The following is a 25197-nucleotide window of genomic DNA, read 5'->3' as shown; positions in this document are numbered from 1 at the left end:
GTTTTTGTTGTTGTTCTGGTTTTTCATATCCTTTAGAGCCTCAATTTCCTAAAATAACCATTTGATGGAACAAAATTTATCAATCAAGATATTCTTTGCATTGTTCAAGAGGTTAAAGCCGATTTCTCATGCATTTTCAAAAATGACCAACAAAGCAGGGTCAATTAGCTCATCATAGTGGGTTTTGTTGTCAAGGTCTTCCAACACTTGGATGTTTGTTGGCTCTCTAACAATACCCAAAATTTCAGTATCCATGTTAAAATTCCTCCAAGCCCTCCTCCTATTCTTCCTAATCACCTCCCCTCTTTTTTCCACCATAATTTCAATCATCTCCTCAAGAAGTGATGTGGGTGGGATAGGGCCAAGGGTCTAAGCACTCTGGGCTTTCAAGTCTTCCTGGGGTAGGGCCTAGTTGGCCTTTCTTTTCCTAGGGTTTCCCAGGGGGGTGTTAAGAGCCATCTCCTCCATGTCACTTTCTCTCCCCTTCTCCTCTTTAATCAAATTATCCTTCCACAGCTCCTTATCCTCATCCTCAGAGTCTGTGTCAGTCTCCTCTTCTTCTACACTATCTACCTCCTAAGGCTAAGGTGTGTGGAGAAGGGGAGGGAGGCTTCTAGGGCTCTTTCTATTGATAATGGGGGGATTTTGAGTAGAGATGGCTTTGGTGGAGATTTCCTCATCCTCAATTTTCACAACCTAAACATCCCCAGAATTACTGGCGGCTCAATATTCTTGGACATGGAAGTGAAAAGATAAAAGGGAAGAGAAATTTTAACACATTCCTAAAGTGGTTTAACAAAATAAAATGGTGTATTCTTATCCTGTCAAACTTGGGGTCTAGAGTGATATACTCAATGAGGATCCTGAGAACATACCTCCATAATTTTTTGATGGATTCCATGTCGTAGTAGGTGTCAATCTTGACAAGTTTATCTTTCTCCTTTTTGTCCTTGACAAAATTGCTAACTGCATTGGCTGACATCTTTTTTGTCCCTGTAGAATTTCATGTCTTCATGGGGAATGTTCATCACCTCCACAATCAAGCCCTTAGAAATTTGATGGGTGACACTATCAATTTTGACTCTCTTGTTGCTCCATGTTTCCACCATGATCTTGGTAGCCCCAGCTTCAAAGTCATGAAGATTCTCCATGAACCTAGTGATGTTTCCTTTTTCGAGTTTGTGCCACACCTTCTCCTTCTCCTTCTAGCTCTCCAACTCCCCCTAGGGCTCTCTTCTAATCCTCTCTCCAACCATGGTAGCCTTCAACTCTACAAACCCTATACCACTAGATGGTTTACAGTGCTCAATTTTCTTTGGGGCACTTAAAACAAAAACATTTTTATGATATATAGTGGTTCTGTTCTTGCCAACCCTTGAAGTGTGCCTTCTGTATGCGTAATTATGACTTGAAAAGGGCTCCACATGATTTCTAATAACTCCCCCTCCAACGTGTCATTTGTTAAATCCTTTTATTATTAAAATGGGATTATATTTGTACCCTAGATTCTATCCTATTAGATCAACTCAATCACCATTACCAGGATTTCATCTCCATTCATTCACATCATCACTAAGTTTTTGGTGATGGCATCATTGGAAAACTAGTCAACAAATGAGTTGGCTTCCCAATAAGTGTGGCTAACATGAGTCTTTTTGAACTTGCCCAAATTAGATTTGATGTCCTTGATGACATTGCCAGTCATCTAGTAAGGTGTATATTGACCTTTGATGCAATTGATGATGTTTAGGGAGTCACCCTCAAGCCACAAGTGCTCGATCCTAGAGGCCAAGGCTAGCTTAACAATATGTCTTGTTGCACTGGCTTTAGCAAAGTGGCTGGTTTGGTGACCAAGAGGGAAAAAAATAGATGTAATTCCTCTGCCCAAACTATTTCTAATTATACCTCCACTTCTGGTCAGACCGGGGTTCCCCTTTGTCACCCTGTCAAAGTTGGCTTTGTGCTAGTCCTCAAGGGGAAAAGACCAACTTGCTTCCTGTCTTCTCTTGGCCCTATCTTTCTTACTAGATTTTCTAATCCCACCTTCCTTGATATTTCCTCCTTTAGTTATTGCAAATTTCTCCAAAATGAGACCTTCTATTTTCTCAGCAATTATGAACTCTGGAGACTCTCTTTCTCTAAATATTCTATTGTTGCACTCTTTCCAGATTCCCCAGCAGAAGTGTGGGAGAGTCTAGGAGCTAATTAGCTGAGAGTTTAAACCAGACTGATGGCTTCTCCACTAGAAAAAGAAATTCAAGATACTGGCCAGGGGGCACCAACTTAATCCAAGATCCTTAGTCAAGAAGATCCACATCTTGGAAGAGTAGGGGAAATGGATGAATAAATGATTAATCATTTCCAATTCATGCTTACATAGGCAACATCTATTGGGGATTATTTGGCCTCTCTTGGCTAAATTATCCAAGGTGAGAATTTTGTCTTGTAGGAGGAGCCAAAAGAAAATGTTGATTTTAGGTGTGAGACCAGAAATCCAAGCTTTGGCCCAAATAGGTTTCTCCATCCTATCCCATATAGAGAAATAGCCGGAAGCAACAAAATAAAGCATGTTCAAGGTGTCTTCCCAAATGATGGAGTCCCTATCATTGTTAATGAAGGTGGCATTCAGTAAAACCATCAAGGGTTTAAGGTCCATGGATAGTACAGACAGGTTGTGTTAGCCATTCTCTAATTTGTAATCACTAACTTTCATGCCAAACCTTTCTATGCATTGCTCTGCCCATCTTCCATAGCTAGGGTGGTTGATTAGTGGTCCCTGACACATCCAGTTGTCCTACCAAAATAAAATTTTGTCACCTTTGCCTACATTCCATTTGGCCTTGGATTTTGCCAGGGGTTTGGCCTTCAAGATCCCATTCCAAATGTAGGACCCCTGGGGAATCTCAATTTCATAAATCAAGAAAATGAGGGATTGTCTTCTTATATATTTCTCAAACAGGATATCCCTCCAAACACCTATGCTTTGAAAAATGTGCCATAGTGGTTTAGCTAAAAGGGCATTATTTAGATGTCTAATTTTTCTGATATCTAGCCCCCTATGGCATTTGGGAAGGAAAACAAGGTCCCAAGCAACAAGGTTGTATCTCTTGTGATCTTCAGACCCAGACCAGAGGAAGTCTCTCTAAATCTTCTCCATTCTATCCACATGTTTGGCAAGGATACCAAAGAGGCTTAAGGAATAAGTAGGGAGGTTCTGGAATATGGATTTAACTAGAGTACACTTGCCAGCTTGACTTAGGGTGGCCTCTTTCCAACTAGCGAGCTTCCTATTGAATCTATCAATGATGCTATTCTAGAATAAATCTAGGGGTCTACTACCCAGACGTAGGCCAAGATAGCTGGTTGGAAAGGACCCAATGCCACTTCCCAAGATGCAAGAATTTTTCCTCTATCTCTCTGAAGGGGTATTGATAAAGTAAATTGATCTCTTCTCCCAATTGATAGCCTGGCTTGAGCCCCTATTATAGGTGTTAAGGAGATCCTTAAAAACTTTGGCCTCTCTAATAGAGACTTCTCCTCTCAAGATAGTGTCATCCACAAATTGTTGATGAGTGAAGGAATAGGAACCTGAATAGGGCTTGAGCCCTTATAAACTCCTACCTTGACTTTTCCTCTGGATAAGTCTTCCCAAGCATTCAACTAGGATGATAAAGAGGATAGGGGATAAGGGATCACCCTACCTCAGTCCTCTCGAAGGGAAGAAGAAAAGAGAGGGGGAGCCATTAACCAAAACAAATAAAGAAGGAGAAGTAACAAGTTGAGAGATGAGCTTACAAACCTAAGCATCAAACCTGAAAGCTTGAAGGATAGCCATAAGGAAATTCTAGTCCACCCTATCATAGGCTTTAGACATATCCAGTTTGAGTAGAAAACCTTCCTTCTTACTAGCCTCAAGAGAGTGGATGACCTCATGGATTATGACAATGGAGTCAAGAATTTGCCTCCTAGGGACAAAGCCAATCTGCTGAGGAGAAATGATCAAGTGAAGAATGTTGAGGAGCCTGGAAGTAAGGACCTTAGATATGATTTTGTAGAAATAATTGCAAAGGCTAATAGGCATGAACTTGTCCATTGAGTCAGCTCCTGCAATCTTTGGAATGAGAACTAGGAACATGGCATTTAGTTATTTCAAAAGATTTCTAGCTCTAAAGAATTCTTGAATAGCCTTAATCACATCCCTATAGACCACCTCCCAATAGACCTAGAAAAAGAAGGTCAAGAAATCATCTGGGCTAGGAGCTTTGTCCCCTGGAAGAGAATTGAGAACCTAGAAGATTTCCTGTGGGGAGGGAATAGCTTTTAGCATCAAATTATGATGCACTTGCAACAAGGAAGGAATAGTAGACAAAATGTCTGCTTGATTGAGCGCCAAGAGAGAAGGGTCCTTGGAGAGGAGGGAAGAGAAGAACTGAACAACTTTATTTACAATCTCATCATCCTTGAATAATTGAGCCTAGATCTTCTTAATGTTAGAGATCTTATCGTTTTCCCAGTGTTTAAGAGTGGTCAAGTGGAAGAATCTTGAGTTCTAGTCACCCTCCCTCAACCAATTAACTCTAGATCTTTGTTTCCAAAAATGTTCTTCCTTTGATATAATGTTGTGGATATCAAAGAGGATGGCCCTCTCTTCCATCTTGTTATGGTCATTATATCTAGAATGCTGAATTTCTTCTTGGATGATACAAAGTTGGTCAATCTTCTCATCTTTATCTTGGAAAATGTGGCCAAAGTCTGACTTATTCCAAATCTTAATGTTTCTCTTCACATTTTTCAATTTTTAGGCAACTCTGTACATAGTAGTGCCTTTGACCTCAATATTCCACCATGAAGAGATATTGGATTCCAGAGCTAGGTGAGTAATCCACATTTTCTCAAAATAGAAAGGGAATGTCCTTTTGATAGCAAAAGAGAGACAGAGAGAGAAATATGAGAATGGTCTGAGCCTATTCTAGGGAGAAGGGAAAGTCTATAGGAGTGTGTCTATAGCCACCCAGGAGAGATGAGGGCTCTGTCAAGATGAACCTAGATATAGTCTCCACCAACTCTTCAATTAGACCAAGTGAATCTTCCTCCCTAGAGGTCCACATCCATAAAAGCTAGGTTGAGGATGAAGTTGGAGAAGTCAAGCTTGCTATCCTAATCTAGGGCAAGACCACCATAATTTTCATCATTAGTGAGAGGAGATTAAAGTCCCCCATGATGATCCCTTTGTTGACATTATTATTGGTGATGATAGAAAGGATCTTATCCTAGTAGGCTTTCCTTTCCCTTTTAGAGTTGGGGGCATACAAGTTCAAGATAAACCAAGAGTCATCGCTATGGATATGAGATGCCTTGCATAGGAGAGCATTATCATCATTGAAGATGGGGATCAACTTGAATGCCCTATTGTTAAAAAGAATCGTCACCCCTCCTAAGGCACCGTCTGAGTCAATAGCCTCACAGTTCATGAGTTTTCTGAAAGAAATCTTTTTAACCAACTCCCTTTTCATCTTGGTCTCCTGGATCAACAAAAAATTAGGTCTTTGATCTCCAATAAAATTTCTGAATAGTTCCTATTTATGAGCCCCATTAAGGCCCTTTATGTTCCAAGAAATAACCTTCATTTCTTACTTCCTGAGAATTCCTTAATGGTTCTCTAGCTCCTATCTGCCAAGTTCCTTTTGGTTTCTTCTTACAACAATTGATTGGATTTCTTCCTTCCTTGTTGCTTGCAGGTTGTCCCAACATCAGCCTAACCTTGCTTTTGGTTATCACAAGGGACAAAAGGGGGGTGGTCATGAAGTTGGTTCTTGTTTTTCTTTTTTGTCATGCACTAGCTATTAAGGCTGTTAGGAGAGGAACTATAAATCCATTCTTCCCAATGAGTGATCTGGTTAGGAGAGGTGTTGTTGATGAGTTGAAGGATTTTTTCCTCCAATCCCTTGGGAATAGATGGGGCAGTCTCTAGCCTGGAATCCATTCTGCAGGGATGGATTGGGGAAGCCAAAGGCCTAGGGGAAATATTCTGAGGAGAGTCCTACCTACCATTGGAGTAGGGGGTCTCCATCCTTAGAGATTCTCTCTTGTTGGAGAGGGGTGGATCTTGCCTCTTGTCATTCTACCTCTTGTCATACTATTCAAGCTCTTTCGGCGATATACCTCCCTCTTTAGCCACGGCTTCCTCGGGGAGGGGAGGCTACATCAGCTGACACCATTTGAGCTAGATCACCCATGTTAGCATCAATATGCTAGGATGCATTCTACTTTTATTCCTTGCTTTCCCATGACTCTGAAGGCTTGGAGGGTTTGTGCCTCCAGATCAGCTTCTTCTTTCCTTTGGTAGAAGAGTGAGAAGGGATGGATTTATTCTTAGCTTTGTCTAAGGTGGATAGCTCCTTGGTCTTCTATTTTTCTACCTTGTGTCACTGATGAGCCTTGTGACTAGCCTTCAAGCAAAGAAAGCAAGTGAAAGGAATAGTTTCATATATCAGTTTCTGGATGTGCACTCCAAGTGTGGAATGAAAGGCCACAGTCTCAAGCATGTATGTGCCTTCTCTTACACCTATGTAGATGTGTGTGTAGTTGAGATGGTGCTCGAAGGTCGTGATTAGATTCATAGAGAGGAGTTTAGAAAAAGTCCTCACAAGCCCCATAAAAACATCCTCATTCAAAAATTCTAAAGGTAGATTAGGTAACCTAACCTAGACAGGGGCTTGAACAAAAAAGGAGTCACTCAAATTCAATTTGGAGGACCACTTCTAAAGCACTAGAGTGGATTGACCAAAAGCCCATTGTCCTTCACATAAATCGAATGACATGAAACCCTTCACCATAGCCGTGATTGAGACTTGGCCTTTGAGGGCCCAATGGTTCTTGATGTAAGTCCTAACATCATCAATGTTTGGTCTAGGCCCCAAAAATTTCCCAATCAGTGTTGAAGCCATGGATCAAATGTTATGGTCCACAATCTCATCTAGGATGACAATGGCACATCATTGTTAACTACCAATGTCTAAATTGTTAACTGCCAAATCATTTTCCTAAAAAAATTATAATATATTTTCTATTTATTCTAAATGTAGAGACATGTCTTATTTAACATGCAATAAGTAATAAATAAGGAAAAGACTATTGGGTCTATTAAGAAGACTAATATATTAATTCTTTGTTTAGTTTCACTAGCTATAATATAAAATATTAAATACATAGGATACAATAAAACTTTCTCCTTGTTCATCTTCCATGGCCAATGCAAGTGGTATAACAAGATATCCAAGAAAAATAGGTAGTATAAATATATTCATATAATAATATACCCACAAGGAAGAGTTTTCTTACTACATGCTCCATGTGAAATTTGTCTTATCCATAATTTTACCAAATCTCGAAGAGTATTATTAGCTACAATTCAATACCAATGCAATAAATAAATGATTTTTTATGTAATTATTATTAAATAGGTTCAAATAAAGATAATTTTATTTTTTAAATCATATACAAATTTTCTCAATTATATTCAAAGAATTTTTGGAACATACAAAAGAGAAGGAATTATGGAAGCTTTATGTCATATGATAGGATTACTCCACATGGTTTTACTAGCCATAATAATAATAAAAAATATGTAGGATATGTTGGAGTGCTTTCTTGTAAAGAACATACCTGGTGGATTTAAACCAGATATCAGGAAACAAAGATAGGGACAAGCCTAAGGATGAGCTAAATCCTATATTCAGCAAGGCTATATCTCAGTTTTGGGCCAATTAAGAGTCATCAAGACTCACTTCACTTCAAGCTCTACTAAGCCAAGGTGGGAAAACCTAAGGGATTTATCTCATTAATTTGATACTCTTCTATGCAAAACTATTCCCTATAGCAAAAATGGTCAACATTCTTCTACAATTTGCTGACAAACTTCTTGATTACAGTAGCTAACTACAACCAAAGAAAGTAATAGAAAACAAGCCATGACCAACATTTTTATCTCTTCAATACATAAATGGGAAATTGATATTCAATTTAAAGTTTTTGATATCTCAGCATAACTTGGGTATGCAATAGTAGAAAACATGAAACCTCTAAGCTAACCAATCCCTTATCCATTGGGCATCAACCAAATCTGAAATATACTCATATATTCAAACACCTGATCTATCTATTTGACTTGCAAACAAACATAAATCTTCATAAAAACTCTCATACTTATTGTAATATCCTCCTGGTGTATCCTGCAATCCTGTCAATGTAAACAAGCATTTACATGGATCTTTGTTTCAATAGCAAATTCATCCTGACATACAACCTTAAGGGATTGCAATTGAGTTCAAGCTCTTCATTCTCAAACACAAAACATTATAGATAATAGAAGGAGATGAGAATCAAAATGAAACTAAGAAGGTTAAGCTCTTGCATTAATTTCCTTGAAACCAATACATCATCTATATGCCAAAATTTAGTAAATACAAAATGAATGATTATATAATATGAAATGCCTCACAGGAAATACACTACTATTGTTCATAACAAAAGTACACTAAGAAAATTGGTATCACAACTATAAAAATGGTGCCAACCTTGTGGTCTCACAAGTCATAAAAATTGGAACCCCTAAAAAGAGCAAAAAAGGAAGATATATAGGAGAGAAGATATTTTAGGAATTGCTATTTGAAACTAACATCTATCCCCCTAGAAATTTCTTCAAACTGGATTTGTTGAAACTCAACTTCCTTCAATTGAATGTAATTAAAACCATCAATGATGCAGCAAAAATATCTAATATATCCCCCCTTTAAAGTAATCAACAAAATATCTTATGGAGAAATATCAAGAATCATCATAAACTGTACTGAAGCTTCAAAGTTTGATCCAACTGGTCACATCTGCCTTTGCTATGAAATCAACTTGTGAACAAAAAAAAAATTACTTCCAACTACCTTTAGAAACAATCAAATCATCCTTTAATTTGCTGATGAAATCAAAATTGATGAAAAATAGACTATATCTGATTGCAATTTCATCTGCAACTGTAAACTTGCACTTTTCACTGAGAAGCCCCCAAAATTACAAAACCTCTTATAGCTACTCATAGTTAACACCTGCACAAAATCTAGTAGCAAAAATGAAAAATTATCTTCTTCTCAGTTCCAATGGTATATTATAGTGCCTATTTTGGATAAAATTCGTGCCCCTAAGACTGAATTGAAAAACTCCATGGACAGAGCTAAAAATGAAAATTTAAAATGTTATATAGTTGAACTATATAAAATATTTAAAATTATTTAAATCTTCTATCTTTAAAATTAATATGCATTCAAAATCACTAGACTTCATTATTATTTTATCCATTTTCTATTCCTTCTACCTATTCATTTCATTTGACCTGAATTATTGACTTCCCCAATGATATGATAACCTGCAATTTTCATAATATCTTAGTCCTTATATTTTATTTGCCTGATCTCACAATTGGAATCATTAATATATATTTAATATATTTAAACCTTTAAACTTCCCCTTGTAGCATCTTAGATGTTCATCTTCACCTCTACGACTATATGACAATTGGAACATCGTATGATCTCACCTCATCTTTATTGGGCCTCCAATGTTACACAAAGTTTGGACATATCATCTATATTTTTTCTTAACATTGTGTAACTCAAAAAATCAATCCTCGATTTCATAGCAAAGGGGAGAGCATTGTAGCATCTTACAACTATATCATTTTCCTCCCGATCATATGACGTGGGCCTCCATTTTGTGCATATTTGGTCAAAACATTGTTTGATTTCGTTGCCCATATCCTTCTCCATGGGTCCACCACACACGCTTCCCTTTAAAATACATGGTATCTCTAAGACACTTTAAACTACAACACTTGTGTAATTAAAGGGCCATGTGAAAATAGACACATGCAATGTGGGATATTTCCTATGCCTTCCTCTGCAATGTTGGAAGCTCTGTATTTAGGCAGCGACTTCCTTCTACCTACTGCCATGCTCAATATTTGAGATTGCCTTGGATCTAAGTGCCTTCACTTTTAATGTGGATTTCCTTACTACCTCGAGCTCTATTTTCTTCTTTCTTCCTATGTGGACCTCCTGCTATGAATCAACCTTGGCATGAGAGACTTCTCCTTATCTCAACTGCAATCTCTGTCAAGATGTGGTCCTCTTCATTTGGTTGCAATTGAGACAAAACACGTGGGTCTGCTATGATGATATCTCCAACCTATTACTAGTGTGGACTTCCAAAAGATTGGTCACTTTCCCATTCCAATTTAGATGCTCAAGGAAAGTCTCCATGCAGCAGTGTGTGCTACATCTAGTTTGGAAATGCCTCTACAATGCTATAGTGCACTTGTCACAGCCTTTAACTGTTGTGAATCCATTCTTCATGAGTCATGCAAAATAATTGGAATCTCATCCCTATGTAGAAACCCCCTGCAAGTTGCGGCCTCCAATATTGATGCTTCCTAGGATGCTTCTCTTTCTTGCTGCGCTAGTGGAAAACTCCCTTCATCAAATGCCCATTCCAATTTTCTTCCCCAAGACACTAAGCAATAAAATAATCAGGAACAACCAAGAATTCTTGCAGAGGAAGTGAGTTCCAATGTAAAAAGAGGATGAATCAACGCTAAAAGAATAGGGAATTAGAAATTTGGAAAGATTGATATTCAAACATCCCTTGGGGATTTCTCTCTAAGGCAAAGATTTTCAAGCCCTTTTAATATCCTAATGAAAAGGATTTTTAAATAATCAAAAAGGTGATGCTCCACTACTAAAGGTGTGCCTTAAAGATTTATAAATTTGAAACTAGATTTATACGTCAGATCTATAATCTACTTTGACAATGGAAAGATGGATCCCCATATTTGCGCACAATCATCATTAATCTGATGGAATCAGTCAGGCCCCAAACTGGGCCCGGCTAAAAAAAAAAAAATTTCAAACAACGAATTCCTAGAATTGATCCACTGAGATCTTCAAACTATCTGGAATTGATTTCAAGCATTAATTTGATCATTAAAAACTCATTTACCCACTTTATGCAAACTATGATTTTGTGCCAACAAGGCCTGTTGCCTGACTTTGAAAAATGATCAAAACACCTGATTGGGCTTCGAAACTCTAGATATCCTACTTCTCTGACACATTCAAGAGGCCTATCAAATATTTTTACATGAAGACATCAAGGTCTAAATATATCGACCTCTAAATATGCCTACTTATAATCACTTGCAAATAAACATGTCAAAAAATTGGAAAGTGCATTTGGTTTTGGCTTTGAAAACTGGGCTTACGAACTCTTGAGGTTCTAGGAACTAAGGAAATAGTTCATTATCATGGGGAGAATATAATTATATGATTTTGACTCATGAAAAATCATGGGGTGCATTTGGTGAGCATGCAAAGTAGGCTACCTAGATTTGCAGGACTGAGGATATTGACAGGATAACGATTTTTACAAATGGAAAGGACCTAGGAAGGTGTGCAAAGTGATTCGTCAAGACTTTAAAAATAACACACTTGTAGAATTTTTAGTAAAGAACATAATGGTATAATCCACTTAGTCCCACCAATCATGGACTCAAAGATATAACATCCTGAATAGGGCTACAAATCAATCTACATTTTTGAATACCAGTGAAACTTTATAAATTGCAAATGGAATCACATTTGAAAATTGATCAAACAGATTCGTCATAAGCTCAAAACTGGAGCATAGAAGGTCTCTAACTCCTAGAGTATTATGCAAAATTAAATTTCTTATTCGGTTCAACTAGTTGAAAGATATAGCATGTCAAATAGGGCTACCCAGAAATATGAATAATATGCAGATTTATAACAGAGGTAATTGACAAACTTTGAGAAATTCAAAACCTGTCAAAACATGTCAAAATAACTTGAAACTTGGAACATAGGTTCTTTGGTATGCATATTAAACATCTTCAAAGTGGCGAGTCATGAATCTTAATCAAGTAATAGATATTCAAATGCAAATTGGGCCCTCCGTCACTATTTGACACAGGTAGAAAAGTAGAACTGAGGACTGCTCAAAATGGGACTTCGCAGAATGGTTCAAAATATCAGTTTATCTTTACAAAAAACATGCATAGGCTGAATGCAAGGTTTTAGAAACATAAAACACCTCTTAAATCCTATTATGAAATTCAGGTACATATGCATGACAAGCATTCATAGGGGCTCAAAACAACTTCAAAATTTGGAATGGACACTCAAAACAGGAATGCAATTTTGAGTGCCAATAGGATACAATAAGGAAAAGAGAATAGCTCCTAAATGCATCATGATTTTGCAAATGAAACTCAATAACAAGTGTTATAAAAAGATAACCCATAAAAATAGGTATTAAATAAAAATCGATTCTTGTATCTTTGAGGAATATCTTGAAATCTTTTTTTTAGGTTCAATTGTTGTTAACAATGGTTTTGATATGTGAAAATAAATTTAGTGTTATATAATGTTAGATTCTCCTCTTTCACCAGCTCTGCATTCAATTAAGAGTTGTTAACATAGAAATTAGTAGCAAGAATCTTAAAGATTATTGATTATTGATACTAAGGCATGATATGGAAACTATCAAAGAACTCATTTTACAGTCACTTAATGTGCATTTTTCATCATTATGACTCTCAGTAGAACAATGAGATCCAAGGATATATTTTTTTGTGACCCATGTACTGACTTCCAAAGATAAATTAACTTGATTTATGCACTGTAAAGGAAAACACTAAGCATGTAAAAATATTTATATATTAATTTAAGGATTGACTATCACAAACCCTCACTATCAAGGATTGACAAAAAATATTTGGTATGTCTAAATTTATGCATTCAAATATATATATATATATATATATATATATATATATATATATATATATATATATATATTTGGTAATATTTTAAGTGTACTTTCAAATGTTTATGGTCTTACATTAAATGGATTTTTATTCAAGGAGAAATAACAATACGTAGCATGATAATTTGGGGAAGAATAATGACTATAATAACAATTTATTAAATGTGTTGAGTGTTGTCTTTCATATTGAATCCTAGTGATGACTATGGTCCAATAAGGTTGATAAGAATCAAATTTAACTCACTTATTCTTTAATTTTGTGAGTTGATTGATTTCCAAGGTATGAGTGCACTATCATTTTAATAATAGATAATTATATAATATTGATAGTTTGGATTTTGGGGGGTTGAATATACTTTTTCTGGGTAGTATCGCTACATGACAATTTTTCCATGTACTCCATTCATTCTTCAAAGTAATTTTTTAGCTTGAAACCATTTATGATGAAGGGTGCTCCCCTTAATACTTCAAAAAATAGTAGAAATAAAGAACAACACAAATTGAGAGAGCACAATATGGGTTCTCATTATCATTGCAATTACAAAACTACAATATTCAAACCCACATGGGTGCCTTCCTTACAAAAATCTACAACACAAAACTATGACTATCACCTAGAACTTCCCTAGACAACCCACACACCTTCCTTATATAGGCACTTTTAACTGCCCGATAAATTTCAAAATACTAAGCCCTAACCCTTTAGGTTGACCAACCTCATATCATCATTTCATCACAATTTATTACATAAGATCAACTCAAGACAATTTAGAAATTACTTTTTAGATGGGTCCACATCTAGAGGCCATAACTAGCAAAACATTCACCTTATGGACTATTATAACCCCATTCCAAAATCCTTGGCTAGTGGTACACAATGATTGAATGTGAAAGCTTCCATTAGCCAAGGTTTTTCCTTATTTTGGATCCATCTAGGTCTTCATTTCTGGACCTAAAGTTTGGATAGCCAAAATTCATATCGAAAATCTACAATAACTGCACCAATACATATGGTATGATAATATTTCTCATATGGAAAGCTAATATGTCAAGGATTAACCTCCACATATGAGATTAGAATAATATGAGAACATAATACCAACTTACTAAAATTAGCAAGCTCCCACAAATAACAACTCCTATACAAGAGTAACCCTTATTAAAAACTCAAAAATTGGAAATAGAAATATTTTTTAGTGATGCTCCTCATATGTTCTTTTCCTTGTGCTTCTTCCAACATGACTATCCAATATCTCCTCAATCTCATGTATACTTGAAGTAGATGCCAAAATACTCCACTATGCTTCTACAACTTTATCTCCATTACCTCCCTCATAATATTATAAAAAATCTAAGATGTTAAACATTCATGAAATATTCAGTTCAATAGGCAACTCTACTTCATAAGAATTTCTAGAGTCATGCATTTTCATTATCTAGTAGAGTCCAAACTTCTTCATTTTCAACTTATTATATATAACCACTAGAAATCTCTCCTTCCCCAAATGAACCATGACTTCATGTATAATCTAAAACTCCTTATACCTCATTTTTGTTGGAATTCTTTAGAATAACTGAGACGAGGGATGAATCAGTTATCCCAGGTCTAGATGTACAAATAAAAATTTTCACTACTTAGTGAAACCATATCCATAAATCATTTTCATTATGCATGCATGTATTAAATCATACAATTATTTAAACTTTTAGGTTACTATCAAATCAAATTTTGTTGGCACCTACTGTGTAGATTGTTAAGCTTGATAGACATACATTTTTTAACTTGTCCTTCTAAACTTAATCAGTGTATCCATCCTTTGCAACCTTAATTAGATTATCAATGCACTATAATATCATTGTCTTAATTGATCCTTGTACTCATTTTCCATATCATAACTCAACCTTTCCTCTAGGTGCTATTGTTACCTCATTTGATCAAATCCTCTATATCAATCAAACAAATGATAGTACTCAAATCATCTAAGCAATTATCTTACTAGCAAGTAGTAGGTTTGACATCAGTGACAAAAAAATGATTGAAACACATTTTCATACTTTTATAAATCTATTTTCAATAATCTCCCTCTTTGGCATTGATGACAAACCAAACTTACCAAACTTAAGAAGTACAACCAACAAAATACCAAAAAGAAAATAATTCCTTCTATTGAAATCTCTCTCTATTAGCAATTTTCATCTTTTGAATAAGTTATAAAATTTTGTTCTGATCAATAGACAATCAAAAAATGCATCCTTATGAATCCCTCTAGATCACTTCTTATATCTCCTTTGGCATTATCTCCCTCTGACTAGGTATTCCATGTTTCCTTTGTATCTTCTTTCTTCCTTTCTGGATTGTTGGATTTCTCTTTTTATTTCTGTTTGTCTCCCTTTATTTCTGCTCTTTAGGATTTCTCCCTCTTTGATAGAAATGCCAAAGACTTGTCATTTTAATATGCATATATGAACATTTTTAGTTTCTCCCTCAGTCACCTAGCTTGTGACTAATTTTTAGTTCTAACTCTTTAATTACTTTAGGTAGCTCCTAAAGTAAGATCCATTGCATCAATGTGTAACAAATTTCAATTATCTTGTTTGATGTAGGGCACTTCTCGTACTTCTTAAATAGCCTTTGAGAGGGGAATCACCCCTAGTTTACCTCTTAGATACTCATGAGAATCCTTAGGTAATGCTTTTTAGAAGATATCAGCTATTTTCTCTTTTGTGTTAACATATTCCATCTTTAACTCTTTATCTTGAACTAGCTCTCTCAAGTAATGATACTTGATTGCAATGTGCTTAGTCTTTGTATGCATCATAGGATTCTTTGATGTATTTATACCACTTGTATTATCACAATAAAGTATCATAGGTTTAGTGATTTCTTCCTTCATACCTTTATGTAGTTGTTTGATCCATACAATGTTTGTACAATTTACTATAGTAGTAACATATTCAACTTCAGCTATAGATTGAGATGTGTAGTTTTATTTCTTGCTAGTCCATGTAACCATCCTTTTTCCTAATAAAAATGCTCCTCCACTAGTGCTCTTTTTGTCATCAATATTTCTAGCCCAATTAGCATCAGTGTAGGCCCTCATTTCAAATTTCTCATTTGTCTTATAGTATAGACCATAGTCTTCTATTCCTTTCAGATATCTCATTATTCTCTTAACATCCATCAAATGATTCTCCTTGGGATTATTACAGAATCTTGAAACTATCCCAACATATAATGCAATAGAAGTCCTACTATGTACTACATATTATAATTTGCTAATCATAGACATGTACAATGTTTGATTCACCTCAGCTGAGTCATCATTCTTTGACAATTTATGTCTTGTCACCATAGGTATGCTTACTAGTGTGGAATCTTCCAATCCATAATTTTTCATTATCTCCTTTACATACTTTGATTGAGTGATGTGTATACCATATTTCATTTGATGTACTTGCAAACCCACAAAGAACTTGATCTCTCCAAACATAGACATCTAAAATTCTTTCTTCATTCTTTTTGCAAAAGCCTTACATAAAGTATCTTGACCTCCAAATATGATATCATCAAAAAAAAAATTAGATAGTAATGGCCTTTCTTTGTCTTCAAGTAAAAGTTGTTGTTATCATCAGTCCTCTCAAATCCAATCTTCACAAGATAATTATGAAGCCTTTCAAAACATGCTCTTGGTGCTTGCTTCAAAGCATATAAATCTTTGTGTAGTCTACATACCATGTTTTTGTTGTTAGCATCAAAAAATCCTTCTAGTTGTTCTATATAAACCTCTTCCTTGAATTTATCATTTAGAAATGCAAACTTAACATCCATTTGATAAACTTTGAAACCTTTGTATGTAGAACAAGAAGAGTTCTTCCAATCTTGCAACATGAGCGAATGTTTCTCCATAGTCTATCCTTTCTTATGCATATCCTTTACAAACTAATCTTGCCTTGTTCCTTGTGACTTCACCATTTTCATCTAACTTGTTTCTATACACCCACTTGGTGCCAATCACATTTATATCTTATGGTCTAAGAACTATAGTCCATGTCTTATTTTTCTCAATTTGTTCAATCTCTTCTTTCATGGCTTTACTCTAGTCCACATCCTCTAAGGTATCTTTCACTATTTTAGGTTCTTGCATTCTAAGAAAACATGTATCATTTTTCAAATTGTTCCTTTTCATTGGTCTTGCATATTTATGTCCAATATTTGTGCAGCAGGATGATGTCTCTTGATATACTTTGACAATCTTGGTTCTGCTCTATTTTCCTCAATTGGTCTCTCAACTTTTGAATCACTATGTACATCTCTATTGGGCAGTTCAATATCTATTTCATGTACACTAATCTCATAATCAAAATGTTCCTCAACTTCATTCTATATCTCGGCACCTAAATGTAGCTTATTTCCTAAATGCAACTCAGCATTCATAGCATGTGACTCAGCAGTTACTGAAACTTGTTGATTTGCAACTTGATTTACAACATCTTCATTAGTAGGCATACCTTCATAAAATTATACAAATAATTTTTATTCTTCTAGTTCCTTCATAATTTTAGCCTCATGTACTTATGTATATTAATCAAATTTCACATTTGCACTTTTCACAACTTTTTTAGCATTAGTATTTAAACACTTATAAGCTTTACTTCTTGTGGAATAGCCAAGGAATATACCTTCTTCACTTTTTGTATCTAATTTACATTCCTGAAATCCTTAAGAATATAACACCTACTCCCAAATACCTTAAAGTATTTTACATTGGGTGAGTATCCATACCATAGTTCAAAAGGTATTGAATGAGTACCTTTCTTAACTTGCACATAGTTCAAGATATAGATAATTGTACTTACAACTTCTCTCCAGTACTTCAAAGCAAGATTATCCTCTATCATGAGTGTCCTAGCACAATTAATTACACATTTTTTCCTCCTTTCAAAAATTCCATTTTGTGGAGGGGTCCTAGGAGAAGATGTCTATCTTTTGATTCCTCTGTCATTAAAAAACATCTTAAACTCATTTGATGTAAATTCTCCTCCTCTGTCAAATCTTAAACATTTCATAATTTTACCTGTTTCCTTCTCAACTCTTTCTAAGTACCACTTAAACATTTGGAAAGCATCAAATTTCTATTTCAAAAACATAACTATCATCATTCTAGAATAATCATCAACAAATAGCATAATTTACTTATCTCCTTTATAGATTTTCACATTGATTGGTCCACACAAGTCAGTATGAACAATCTCTAATATTCCTTTAGAGGTACGATTCTTATTCTTAAAACTTGACTTTTTCATTTTGCATAACTAACATTGTTTTCAAATTATATTTTCATGTTTCTTCAACTTAGGTTAATGATACTAACCAATTTATCAAAATTAACATGACATAACCTCTTGTACCACAGTCACACATCATCAAATTCTACAACTAAACAAGTAGCATCCTCTATATCAAGGTAGAATAGATTACCTTTAGTTTGATCACCTTTTCCAATTAGTTTTCCATTAGTATCATATATTTTAGCATTGTCCCATAAAAAAATTTCTATGAGTTTGATAAAACCTTTTCCTTTTTATCATACAGGGTCCATCATTACCAAACCTTACATTGTTTCCATCATAATAATTCAAGGTAATGAACTTACTTTTATCTCTAGTCATGTGATGTGAACATTGATTGTCAATGATCCATCTATCATTCTTGTTTACACAAGACACTAGTGCATTTGCCTCATCCTCATCAAAATCCTCCTTCAGTGTAACATACACCACTTCATCATCATCGATGTCACATCCATCTTTAGTTTCCTCTTTAGCAAAGTAGCAAGACTTCTTGCCTTTGTCTTTGTAATCTTTGTTGTCTTCATCTCTTCTACTTTTATACTTGTCTCCACCTTTGTAATTCTTCTTCTCTAGACATCTAGCAGAAATATGACCAACCTCATTACAATCGAAACATATGATAGGTAACTTACCTTTCAATTTTCCTTTACCTCTATGAAATCTCCTTGCTACTAGTGCTTCAAGTTGTTCTACATATTCCTCATCTATTTCACTGTCACTAGACACATATTTTACCTTTTTCTTCTTCTTCTCGAGCTTCCTTCAATGATAGCTTGGTTTTGAAAGTAGATTCAACATTGTTAGATTTGAAATTATCAAAATTAGATAGCTCAAAAGTAGTGAGCCTACCTACCAAACCTGCAAGGGTCAGATTAGAACCTGGTACACATCTTAGTTCTTGTATTGCAAAAACTCTAATAGCATAAATGGGCAAAAGTGTTCTCAAAACTTTTCTTAGTATAGTCTCATCATCTATCTTACTAGTAGACCCTCTTATAGCATTAACAACATCCTTTATCCTAGAGCAATATTGAGCAACATTCTCACTTTCTTGCATTCTCATATCATTGAACCTACCTCTAAGACTTTCAAATTTGGCTCTTTGAACATTTACATCGCCTCCATAGATGGTGTGTAGAGCATCCCACTTTTTCTTTTCACTATCACAACCCTTGATATCATCAAACTCAGCATAACTTAGGGAAGAAGCAATCTCCAACATTTCTTGGTTGTGTTATTTCTTCTTTTTTAGATCTTCAGCAATTAGGGCTCTAGTAGGATCAACATGCTCATTAGCAATGGTATATTGTGCATGATCTCCAAGACCTCCTAGGTGTAGCTTCGTCAAAATTTTCCATGCAAGAAAGTTATCTCTATGAAGCTTGGATACCTCTCTTTTTGACATCTTGATTTTTTTGCATCTAGTACCTTCAAACTAATCATCTTAAGTAGATGGCTCTAATACTAATTGTTGGAATTCTTTATAATAACAGAGAGGGGGTGAATTAGTTATCCAAGGTCTAGATGTATAAATAAAACTTTTCAAAATTTAGTGAACCCATATCCATAAATAATTTTCATCATGCATACATCCATTAGATCATACAGTTATTTAAACTTGTAGGTTACTGTCAAGTCAACTTTGCAAAAATGTAAGCATGAAACATAATAGATTCAATAACATATTTGACACAATGATTTAACTTGAAAACTCAATTTGGGAAGAACCACTAGTAACACGCTATTCATTTTCACTCTTCTAAAGTGATGCCCTATGAAAGGCCAACCCTATTAAAGGTTACAATGCACATTGTTAAATGTGATTGGGTTAGAGGATTTCAATCCATTTTAGGGTAGGGTTGGATTAGGTAGGATTTAATGAATCTACCCATCATTTCATTTTATTCCCTTCTAGAAACTTCTCCTTCAATCCTCTTTGAATTTACCTTAGAATGGTTCATCTTGAATTCTATGTGACCATCTCATCAAGCTTATCTTCCACATGGTTCACACAATCCAAAAAATCAAATTTGTCAGCTCAGATTCATTGAATTCATGATCTTTCTCATAATGTTGACACTCAGCATTAACTTTCTTCTGATGCTCAGCACATACTACACTTCTTACCATCCACTATCAAAACACTCAACACAAACTAAAGTTTAATAGTACTTGGCATCAACTAAACTTTGCTCAGCTTACATTGTATCACTCAACATGCATTGGAATTTCACTTTTCTCAGTTGCAATTGATTTTTTTCTTAGCTGGCACCTACTATGAAAATTGTTAAGCTTGGTAGACATGCTTTGTTTAACTTGTTCTTCTAAACTTAATCAGTGTATCCATTATTCGCAACCTTAAGTAGATTATCAATGCACTATAATATCACTATCTTAACTGATCCTTATACTCATTTTCCATACCATAACTCAACCTTTACTCTAGGTTTTATTGTTACCTCATTTTGATCAAATCCTCTTCATCAATCAAACAAAAAATGGTACTCAAATCTTCTAAGCAATTGTCTTACTAGCAAGTAGCAGGTTTGACATTAGTAAAAAAACAATGATTGGAACACATTTTCATACTTGTATAAGTCTATTTTCAACAATTTTCACATTTTCCTTAGTCTTATACTATGTATTCATCTTTGTAATGTACTTCCCCAGCTCCTCGTGGATGTTCTTCAACTGTTCAAAAAATATTTTGATTTAGCACTACTTATTTCCCCTTTATCCAACTACCATAATTCAAAAGAATTTCTAGGACTTCTCCCATATACAATAGAGAATGGTGACTTACTAGTATTCCTATTGAAGAATTATTGTATGAAAATTTTTCCTATGGTAAAACATATTGCCAACCTTTTTTCTTATTCCCAACCAAACATCTCAGGGAATTCCCCAAACTCTGATTCACAACTTCTATTTCTCCATTCGTCTATGGATGATGTGATGAACTAAATTTTAAATGTGTCTTCAATTTCTCCCTCAAGGTATGCTAGAAATACCCAACAAACTTGGTATCTTGATAAGAAACTATACTATTTGGCAAATCATGTAGTCTCACCACATCTCTAAAAAATAACCCTATCTTATGAACATCATCATCAATCTTCTTGTAGGGAATGAAATCTGTCATTTTTGAAAATCTATCAACCACCATAAATATTGAATAATGCACTCATTGCATCCTTGGTAAACCAATAATGAAATCCATGCTGAAATCTTCCCATGGCTTCTCAAGTATAGGTAATGACTGATATAACCTCGTATTTCACTTCACCCCTTTCACCATCCGGAAAACTCTACAACACTACACAAACTTCTTCACATCTTGCTACAACTGTGGTCAATAATAATTATTAGTGACCAAAGTAATGGTCTTATCTCTACCAAAGTGTTCAGCTAATCCTCCACTATGCTTCTCCTTAACAAGATTCTTTCTCATAGAACTTCTAGGAATGTGCAACTAACTTCTCTTAAAGAACATAACATCTTGATGAAATCCAAACACTTTGTCAAGTTGAGTGTATTAGGTTCTATACAAGCTTTCCAAGCCTCACCAAAATCAACCTTACACCTCCCAAGAATCACCTCCATGAAAAAACATGTCAAGGAAAGAGAGAAATAAAAGCTTTCGAGGCTGGAATTCTTAGATCCATAGATGAGACATTCTTGATGAGAAAGAAGATAAATTATTATAGTCAAAAGTAAATTAATGAATACAAAGACATATGGTCCTTATAAAGGATATCAAAACTCTAAAAGGTAAAGGGTTTCATTATAATAATTAATAAAAGAATTAATTATTATATGTGTAAAGTTTATCTTAAGTAGAATAGAGCTAATTAGAAAATATTTAATTTCTCTAACAACACCACCCCCGCCCCCCCCCCCGCCCACCTTAAGATAAACTTAGGGAGTAGTTAAAAACCTAGAAACTATTGTTGAAAGTATAATTGGGTCTTGGCAACAAATCCTAATGAGGTACCCAAGCACAACCAAATCTATGTAAAGAGAAATAGAGAAAACCACATGGAAAAAATCCTACTCCAAAAAGAGATGGAGAAAATGTTGAAGGAACTAAAGGAGTGAAGAAGCCTCCAAAGTAGGCAATGCCCCTAAAGATAGAAACAAAAGATGATAATATAGAACACCACTAAAGCATGTAGAAGCTACAAGGATCTGTCAAAAGTAACTGTTGATATGAAGAACCTCTACTGAAATAGAACTTGACCAGGTAGAGAAGACTATAATCTGCATGATTTCTTTCAAAAAACCCTACTCAAATCAAGAGGAACGCAAAGGAAAACAACTAAACTCAAAGATACATATGACATGAAACACCAAAGCCTGAAGATATGATGAATCAAACATGGAAGGATACATCCAAAGTAGGAATGAAAAGAAGAGTGTTTATATGGTAAATAATTCATCTCACCAAAATGCATAGGTACATAACCACTGCATCTACCTATTACATAGGAAAAAATACTAAATACATAGCTTACTCCATCAAACCAAGGAAGCATAAGAAATAATAGAAGAAACCCCCTAATACAGTCAAGGGTGAGGTGATAGGCAACTAGAAAATTGGGCCAAAAGAACTACATGTTAAGGAACCATGATGAAGATGCACAAAAGAATACATATGTGTGCAATGAGGTGATAAATCTTAGACACATCATGAAGTTAATGTCACAGAAGGGAAACTCACTTGACAAAGAAAAATGGCAAACAAATCCAAAACATCAACAGTTCATGTCACTTTAATCAGAGTAGTGCATGTACAATATAGAACAAGATATAGTGAATCCCAAGAATACAATAATGTATATGAGTGTCCTTAGATGACACTATTCAAATCAAAAGGAAAAATAAGAAAAAACAACTAAAACAAAAATATAGACGGAATATGGCACTTTATCTCTATGTGTTTGCAAGAATGCATACAAATGGTGTCTAAATTGACTAGAAGAGACATAAGGCTAATGCAATAAAAAGTACAACCCATGATGAATCATCTGAAGCAACATAATTGATCCCTAGACTTGAAACAACCAAGATATCCTCCAAAATGTAACAATAAAAAAAATTGAATAGAATATGCTTGGAGCATCTATAAAAACAACTAGCATCACTAAAAAGAGCTCGAAAAGACCTTTCAAATGATACAAAGAATTCTCAAATTGGAGATCGAATGCTCAGGTCAAGATATGTCTTCGAGAGTTCAAAATAGAACTCCTCACTTTGATTGCAAGAAAACCATCAAAAAGCATCAAAATGGAAAACTACCTATACCACTATGATGGGCTTGGAATCATCTTTTTGGTGATATCTTGTTTGTGGAAAGCAGAGTCTATATGCCCAAGATATGAGCAAAATACTAAAAGTAGGTCCAAATAGAATCATAAGGGGTGATAGGATTGTTGATGGGGCACTAATGTTAGTACGTGATGAGCATAAATTTGATGGTCAAATGTCCATCAAATCAAAAAATGGTTGAAAATTGACCCCTACCAGAAAAAAATCTAGTCGCCGAAAATATTTGCTAAAAAATAAAGGGTTAGTGCCGGAAGAAAAATACAATGGCCAAGAAAATGAAGCATGTTCCAAAAAAATTGCCAAAAAGAAAATCTGCCTATGTAGGGGCCTGTTACCCTTTCTCATTCACAAAGACTTAAAAAAAAAAAGCACTTTATAAAAAGGTAAAGAAACTCACTGACTAGGTAGTATGCAGAGCCCGTCCTCCAAAAGTGGTGTTAACTAGGAAAAATCTCATTGATCAAAACCTAAAGGGGTGTACTAAAACCTTGTTAGGTCACATGGCTGAAGGTTGAGAAAACTCATTTTTGACAAGGTGGATCCCATGGTGATGGGTAACATTCTTTAAAGATACCCAGCTAATAGGGTAGATCCCATAAAGTGTTGAAACCCAAACATGGCACATGTGAAAAGAGACACCTCCAATTTTCTTAAACAATGTGCATGCCTTGCATTAAAAAAAACATACGCCACCAAAAAAATTTCCATGGCTCCAAAAATATTGGACCCTTGTAAAAACACCATCAATCCTTGAACCCACCAAAATCACAAAAAAAGGGTCGATAAGTGTTAGAAATGCTTTAGAATAACTAAGAGGGGGGGTGAATCAGTTATTCAAGGTCCAAATGTCCTATTCAAACTTTTCACTAAGTACAGTGAGCCCATTGAACCATTCATTCATCCAAGCTTTAACTTTTCTAACCAGCAAGTTACTGTAAATCCACATACAAGCATAACACATAAGAAATCAACACATAACACAGTGATTCATATGGAAACCTAGTTTGGAAAAAACCACCAGTAACATGCTACTCAATTCTCACTCTTCTAAAGTGATGCCCTGTGAAAGGCCTACCCTATTAAAGGCTTACAACACACTATTAAATGTGACCTTGTTAGAGGATTTAACCACCCTATTAGAAGTGGGCCTGGTTAGAGGACTTTAGAACATTCACTTGGAATGCCACCATGTTAAAGGATTTTCAAATGGCTATTAAACCAACCTAAGTCCATAGGATTTTCATATCTAATACAATTGCTAGAGAGTATTAGAAAATCTTTGACCTAACTACAACATACAACTTAACTTGCAGATCTCAGATCACTTCTCAGCTCATACCATTGTTTGGCCTTCAATCTCTTCAACTCTGATAGCTAGGCCTCCTTTCAAGCTTAATCCCCTTAAGTCTCTATGCTCAATGTACCAGTGCAATCATCTCTTCTTGACCACTTGTAGAAGCAGAGCCTCTGTGCTCTTCCTTCTTCTAGATGTCTTCTCTTTGACACCCTTCTAAACACTTCACAATTTGGCTCAGCAGCATTTGCTTCTTGGACTGTGACTCCTTAAATAGAAGTCTTGGAGTTATTTTCCCTCTCAATTCTTCCTTCTGATTTCAATTTGTATGGATT

This window comes from Cupressus sempervirens, chromosome 6 (assembly GCF_028749045.1).
Source record: "Cupressus sempervirens isolate cs-2001-9-10 chromosome 6, ASM2874904v1, whole genome shotgun sequence".
NCBI classification, from domain to species: domain Eukaryota; kingdom Viridiplantae; phylum Streptophyta; class Pinopsida; order Cupressales; family Cupressaceae; genus Cupressus; species Cupressus sempervirens.
This window is presented reverse-complemented; position numbering follows the sequence as displayed.